The sequence below is a fragment of the Eumetopias jubatus genome, unplaced genomic scaffold (genome assembly GCF_037043125.1).
Source record: "Eumetopias jubatus isolate StellerSeaLion01/CBP00866 unplaced genomic scaffold, mEumJub1_p1.0 scaffold_2, whole genome shotgun sequence".
Classification (NCBI taxonomy): Eukaryota; Metazoa; Chordata; class Mammalia; order Carnivora; family Otariidae; genus Eumetopias; species Eumetopias jubatus.
In genome coordinates, this window is record NW_028274808.1 from 135,495,699 (window position 1) to 135,502,957 (window position 7,259).

The following is a 7,259-nucleotide window of genomic DNA, read 5'->3' on the forward strand; positions in this document are numbered from 1 at the left end:
TTTGAGAGAGAGACAGAGAGGATGAACGGGGTGGGGGGACAGAGGGAGAGGGAGAAGCAGACTCCCTGCTGAGCAGGGAGCCCAACTAGGGGCTCAATCCCAGGACCCTAAGATCATGACCTGAGTTGAAGTCAGACACTTAACTGACTGAGCCACCCAGGCGCTGCCACAATTTTATTTTCAACTATACTTCAATAAAGCTGGGGGAAAAAAGAATGACTTTGTTTTGACCTGCATGATGGTCAACATGAATATTTATGTTGGATCACTGATTGGAGATTTAAAATAAAAAACATCGGTACAAATTTGAAAATGGAATCTTTGTGGCTCAGAGAGAATTTCATGGGTGATATGAAAAAGCAAGCAGTCTGTCCATTTGGATCCTGAGAAGCAGACACAAAGACAGGATCAGATGTGAGAGAGCCATATTGGGGGAAATACTTATGAAAGATAAGGGGGATACAGGTGAGTGAGCAGGGAGAGGCTTCACAGTGTCATGCATGTATGACACCCGGGAAAGGAGTGAGGGAAGGAAGGAGGGTTGTGGAGGAGGAGTCTCAGATGCAGAGCAAGCTAAGAAAATCTCTGCCAGGCTGATGGGGAGTCCTTGAGCCAAAGTCCCCTGCTAAAAGAATCTGGTTTCTTATAAGGATGGGCCTTCATTAATTTGTCCATCATGCACACCGGTTGGCTGGGAGCTGTCGGGATAGGGGAATGTGGCAACAGCATTCACAGGAGCTGTAGGTGGAGGTTTTCAGTCAACTCTGTCCCCTCATAGGTTCCCTTGAAGACCTGAGTGGAGCACATCCGTGGCCACATACACTGAATTCCCTTTGAAGAAACTGTATAATTAATGATAGGCTGTTAAGACAACTTATAGCTTCCTTTGTGATACTCATTTATTTTTATGCCTATTTGTCCATGTCATAAGTGCAATCATTGCTTTCTATATTCCTATAATGATCCTTATTATGGGGAAAAAAGTTATCTAAAAATGCAAACTGAAAGGTAAAAAAAAAACATGTTTTTTCCTTGAAATGATTTGATTTTGTGTTAACCCACCCATTTAAAATGCCACAACTACTTATAATAGAGATGGATATTACTGGGTCTCAATTTTTTTAAAAAGATGTATTTATTTATTTGAGAGGGAGAGACAGATTGGGGTTGAGGGGCTGAGGGTGAGGGAATCCCAAGCAGACTCCATATGGAGCACGGAACCCGACGCCAGGCTCAACCTCACAACCCTGAGATCATAACCTGAGCCGAAACTAAGGGTCAGAGGCTTAACCCAGGTGCCCCTATCGGATCCCAATTTAAGTGAGCAAGCATATCCCTCTGAAGCATCGAATCTCTAGCATGATTCTAATAGAGCAGATAAGTGCTTTCCTTATTTTGATTGCTATCTTCTTTATTCTGATATTTAACTATTAGGTCAATATGCAATATTATTCACAAAATTGTTATAATGCAGGGAGCATAAATCCTTTTCTCTTATTCAGGTAAGAGACCTACTGGTTTTCACAGGAATTCCGAACATAGAATGAAACTAGACCTCATTACTTGTTCATTTCCCTGAAGAAAAACTATAATGTTACTGTTGATTACTATGTAGACCAAGGTGTAGATATGAGTTTTCCCCATTTCAAAAACATACATCAATATTATTAATGTATTATATTAATCCATTACTTTTGTCCTTTTCTGTACTCTAATATTTATTTATTTGTTTACTCATTTTTCCTGACATCATTATACAAAGTCTACAATAAAAGAAAAGTTTCAGTGTTTGCATTGCTTTTCTGGCCTTTATTTTATTATTCATTTTATTTCATGATCATCACTGAAAATAACTGTATTGTGTGGAGGAAAAAATGTCCAAAAAACAACATGCTTGTTCCAGGCGTCAAATATGCTAGACTCCCCACTGGAAGGCTGCATGCTGGTCCAGGTTATGTCCTCAGTCTGGCAATCCCAGCCTCAAATATTAGCTCTCCCAGGCTCAAGATAGTAATTTCAGAAAAATTAATTTAGAAACTGGCTTTGCTTGGGTCATGTCACAGAACAATTCAGAGACCTTTTATGTGAGTAGCATGTTCAGAACAATTCAGAGAACTTTTATGTGAGTAGCATGTTAGGAGTTTACTTTTGTTTACAATCAAAGGTAAAAATAAAATATTAAGGGAGGTGACAAGGCGGGAAGAAAAAAGTCTAGGAATAGTGGGCACTGTTTTCTTTCACTTGAGTCATTTGATTGCCTGGAAGTTACCCCCTAGCGCCCATCCCAGAGTTTGCCCTGGAGCATGCTACTGGGTCCTGAGAGAAAACAATTTCAGTTACTTGCATATGCTCTTTAGCAGTGATTCTCCAGTGTTAGCAGGCACTAGAAGAGGGTGTTAAAACACTGAGTGCTGTGCTGAATTGTTCATTCCGTAGGTTTAGGGCGAGGCTAGAGAATTTGCATATCTAACAGCTTCTCAGATGCTCTTCCTCCAGGAACCACACTTTGAGACCATTGCTCTGGAAAGCCATGAGAATCTTAGTGATAGTGTGTCACGTCTGCCTTTGTTTTTCTGTTGACACCTCTATCTTAGTTAAACCAGGATAGCATCATTTTCCTTAGAAACCCTCGGTTTCCCCCTTTTGGTTAATGTCAGCTCCCAAAGGAGCTGAGTTGTCCATTAAGGCTGTTTTTGACACAGCATTTTTAGTTGGACTTAGCCTTGAGTGAATGGCTGCAGAGCAGCATTTAAACACCTGTATATCAGACAATGGGGAAAGACAAAAAGGTCGATGATGATCACAAATACCGTAAGAAATATTTTGAACCGATTTTTATATTCAATTATTTAGTCAGCCTAGGACTATCCAATTTGGGTCAGAGTCAGGGTTCAATTTCATATCACAGGTTTTTGTTCAAGAGCTTGCTGTCAGGTCAAACAAAAAGCCTTGTATAAACCAGTGACATGCAGGGTCTCAGACTGATCCTGGTAATTTATCTTCCTAATAAAATACAAGCACCTGGTGGGCTTGTTTTGAATATTTGGAAAGTCCAACTGACCACTGGTGCACGTTGGGTTCTCTGAAAGTCAATACTGGGATGGAATTTTGCCTCTAGGGCATTTATTAGGGACGAACCCTTGGGAGGTGGGCGGGAGGAGGATTCGGCAGAAGGTGAAAACAAACTGTCATACAGACCTGGCAAAGCCTCAGCCAAACCCACAGGGAGCTCTGGGGCATGCAGGACCCCTCAGTCTTGTCCCTCTTTGGGCCAAAATGGCCAGGGCTTTATACCCCTGCATGATCAGTTAGATGTTGGACACTAGGTGGCTTTCTGGGGCTAAGGCAAACCTTGACAGATGAGACAGGAAATCCTGTTCACCAGAATCATGTCCAAATTACACGCAGCACTTTGATGAGGTAAGCACGGGAAGAAATGTCCCAGCAATTCTCATTGAGGAGACATAAATGTGCAGTTTAAGGTAACTTGAAGATATCAGTTGCTGTCTTCATTTAGTTGGTTTGATTGTGGAGGACATATGCCCTGAATGGAGTTAAACAAATCAGGTAATGGTTTCTATATGACTTTCTGAGAAAATAATTAGATAACAGCTTCCATTATTGGTCTGTCTCTTTTCTTTTTTCTTTTCTTTCTTTCTTTTTTTTTTTTTTTTTGTTAGTTGGCTCCACACCCAACCACAGAGCCCAATGCAGGGCTTGAACTCACAACCCTGAGATCAAGACCTGAGCTGAGATCAAGATTCAGGTGCTTAACCAACTGAGCTACCCAGGCATCCCACTGCCATGTCTCTTTTCTATTCTTGCTGTCTCTTGGGTTTCTTTAAGGCTCTGAAAAATAACAGTAATAGCAAGTAATTTTTAGAGGCCTAGGGTCTAATTAAATCATGTAGATGTTCAGGCGCTGATAATATTCTAGAGTGTTCCAGGGTCAATTAATCCAATAGTTGGAAAGTCAAATGGTTGGAAAGTCCAGTGCTTGGAAAGAATTGCAGTCACTTTAATTGTTTCAGAATGATATTAAGGGATTTTAAAGTTCATTGTCAGATCATGGATCTTGATCCAAAGATCATGAGAGAAAGATGTTGATACCAAGAACCATAAAAACTCTTGGCATTGGAGCTCCCGGGTAGCTCTGTCGGTTGGGTGGCCAATTCTTGGTTTCATCTCAGGTCATGAACTCAGGGTTGTGAAATTGAGCCCCATGTCAGCTCCACTCAGTGCAGAGTCCGCTTGTCCCTCTCCCTCCACTCTGCCCCTCCTCCCCTCTCCCGCTCACACGCACGTGCCCTCTCTCTCTCAAATAAATAAATAAAATCTTAAAATAAACAAACAATAAACTCTTGGTACAAATGGCTCCAATCCAAACCCATGCACTAAGAGGCTTGACCAAACTCTAGCATGGTTCCTAGCAGACTAAGGCCATGTCCCTGGGATGACTACTGCTCCCCCCTCACCACACCCCCTGGAAAAGCTCAAGACTGCCAAAAGAACTTGCTGTTTGTTTCAGCCAATACCTAATAATAGGCCCTTGGTCTTCCTTTCTTAGAACATTTACTAAAAAGGACTTACAATTATAAATCCTTCCTCTATCCCTTTGAGATGTATTTGTATTTCCTATAACCAGGAGTGTCTTTCTCAAGGACCCAAAAACCATACCTTTGAAATGTAATCATCAGGAAGGATAGGGTATTTGCCTCCCAGTCTTTTGGGGGAGGGAGGGAGCCTAATTTTGATAAATGGTACTTAGCAGAAACAGATGGTCTAATCACATTTAGGTTGACCAACACTTTTACATTTTTTAATGTAATTTTTCACTTCCCTAACTCTGCTCAAGCCTGTACTTGCTCCCCCTCCCTATTCCCTCATTCTCCCTTAAAAAAAAAAAAAAGATTTATTTATTTATTTGAGAGAGTGAGAGAGAGAGAGAGAGAAACTGAGGAGCAGAGGAGAGCAGAGGGAGAGCAACTCCAAGCAGAATCCCTGCTGAGTGCGGAGTCCAGTGCAGGGCTCAATCTCATGACCCATGCAACCATGACCAGAGCTGAAACCAAGAGTCAGATGCCCAACCAACTGAGCCACCCAGGTGCCCCCCCCATTCTCCCTTTAAAATGCCCTATCACCTCTGCACAAATTAGAATGGAGCTCACTTCTTTCCCCTATGGCACTAGCTCCTTTTACCACTTTAACCAACGTCCAGCTTTGTTTATCTTCGGCAATACCCAATGGTATCTTATTGATATATAAATTGTTTGGAGATAGATTTCTACTTTTGGAAGTCTTCTGCTTATGGAAACCACTTAATGAATCTCAGGATTAGATCTCCAGTGGAGCTAGATATCTGGGATCCCAAACACATCAGGCTGATGGCATGGACTGAATTTCATCCACCCAAAATGCTTTTGTTGAAGTCCTAACCAACAGTGCCTTAGACTGTGACTATATTTGCAGGTAGGGTCTTTAAAGAGGTAATTAAGTTAAAATGAGGTCATTAGGGTAGGCCCTAATCTAAGTGACTGATGTCCTCATAAGAAGAGGACATTTGGATATACAAGAAGATACCAAGGATGCTTGTGGACAGAGGAAAGACCATGTGATGACACAGTGAGAAGGAAGCCATCTGCAAGTTCAAGGAGAAAGGCCTCGGAAAAAACAATCCTGCCAGCACCTTGATCTTGGACTTCTAGCCTCCAGAACTGTGAGAAATAAATTTCTATTATTTAAGCCACCAGGTCTGTGGTATTTTGATACGGTAGCCCTAGAAAACTGGTACAGCTGGGAATCACATTCCCACAAGAGTATGCATTGGAGCTTAGGAAACCTATATAAGGTCCAAAATGTTCCTCTGTAGTATGTTCTAAGGCTGACTTCTACTGGTGTCTCTTCTTATATCTTATGGTAGTACATGAAGAAGGAGTATGCCTAGTAATGCTCATTTTGGAAATGTGTCTCATACATGTTGGACATATACTATGAAAATGGTATTTTGAAAATACTTGACAATATTAGAAATGTACCGGGGCAGAATCTGTCATAGTAGGAGTCAAGCCAATCTTCATGAGAACGTCTATAAAAATTTCATGTGGTGAAAGTTTATGGGGATTTTGAGGTAGAAATTGTATTATTATTATTACTATGGAGTACAACTTTAAATAAAGGAAGATGATTGGCCCCCTGTGTATCTTATTCAGAGAAATGTCCATTCAAGTTCTTTGCTCCTTTTTTAATTGTGTTGTTTTGCTGTCATTGAGTTGTAGGTCTTTATATATATTCAGGAAATTAATTTCTTATCAGATACATGGTTTACAAATATTTCTCCCATTCTGTAGGTTGCCTTTTCACTCTCTTGATAATGTCCTTTGACAGACAAAGGTTTTAATCTGATGAAGTACAATTTGCATATTTTTTCCTTTGGTGTCATCCAAGACATCATTGCTAAATCCAATGTCATGAAGCTTTCCCCCTGTGTTTTCTTCTAAGAATTTCATAGTTTCAGGTCTAATGTTGACATCTTTGATCCATTTTGAGCTAATTGTTGTCTGTGGTATAGGGTAAGAGTCTAACTTTATTCTTTTGCATTTGTTGAAAAGACTGTCCTTTCCCTAATGAATGGTCTTGGCAAACATGTTGAAAATTATTTGACTTTATATTGAGGGTTTAATTCTGGTCTCTTGGAATAGTGTTACATTTTATTTTTTTAATCCTTCAGACCATTACTATTATTAAACAGAAATTATGTGAAAACTCTTTTCATATCAATAGTGATTTTGCTCAAATGAAGGCAAGAAACTTAATCTTAGGTAATAAACACATAATTCTACACATCTGTCTTCAAGGTGTTACTCAGCCAAACATGGCTACCATACAACAAAACCCAGAAATGTGCAATACTAACTCAGTTCAGGAGTCTGATATTTTGCTGACTTTTAATCATTTAAGAAACATAGCTTTATCACAGACCTGTACCCCTGAAACAAATAATACATTATATGTGAATTAAAAAATTAATAAAAAAAGAAAGATAGCTTTCCATATTTGTGTGTGGAATATTGTCAAGCCCTGGTCTTCGCACTCCCCTTACTATTTATATCAAATGACCCAACACAGCATTGCTTACAGATCATTAAATTGTCAGAACAATGTTCACAATCAGTGTGTCCATTAAATTACCCTGAGTCCTTAATTTTCCTAAAAGTTAGCAAACCTTCAAAGAAACCCAAGCCATCCCACCCCCACGGGAC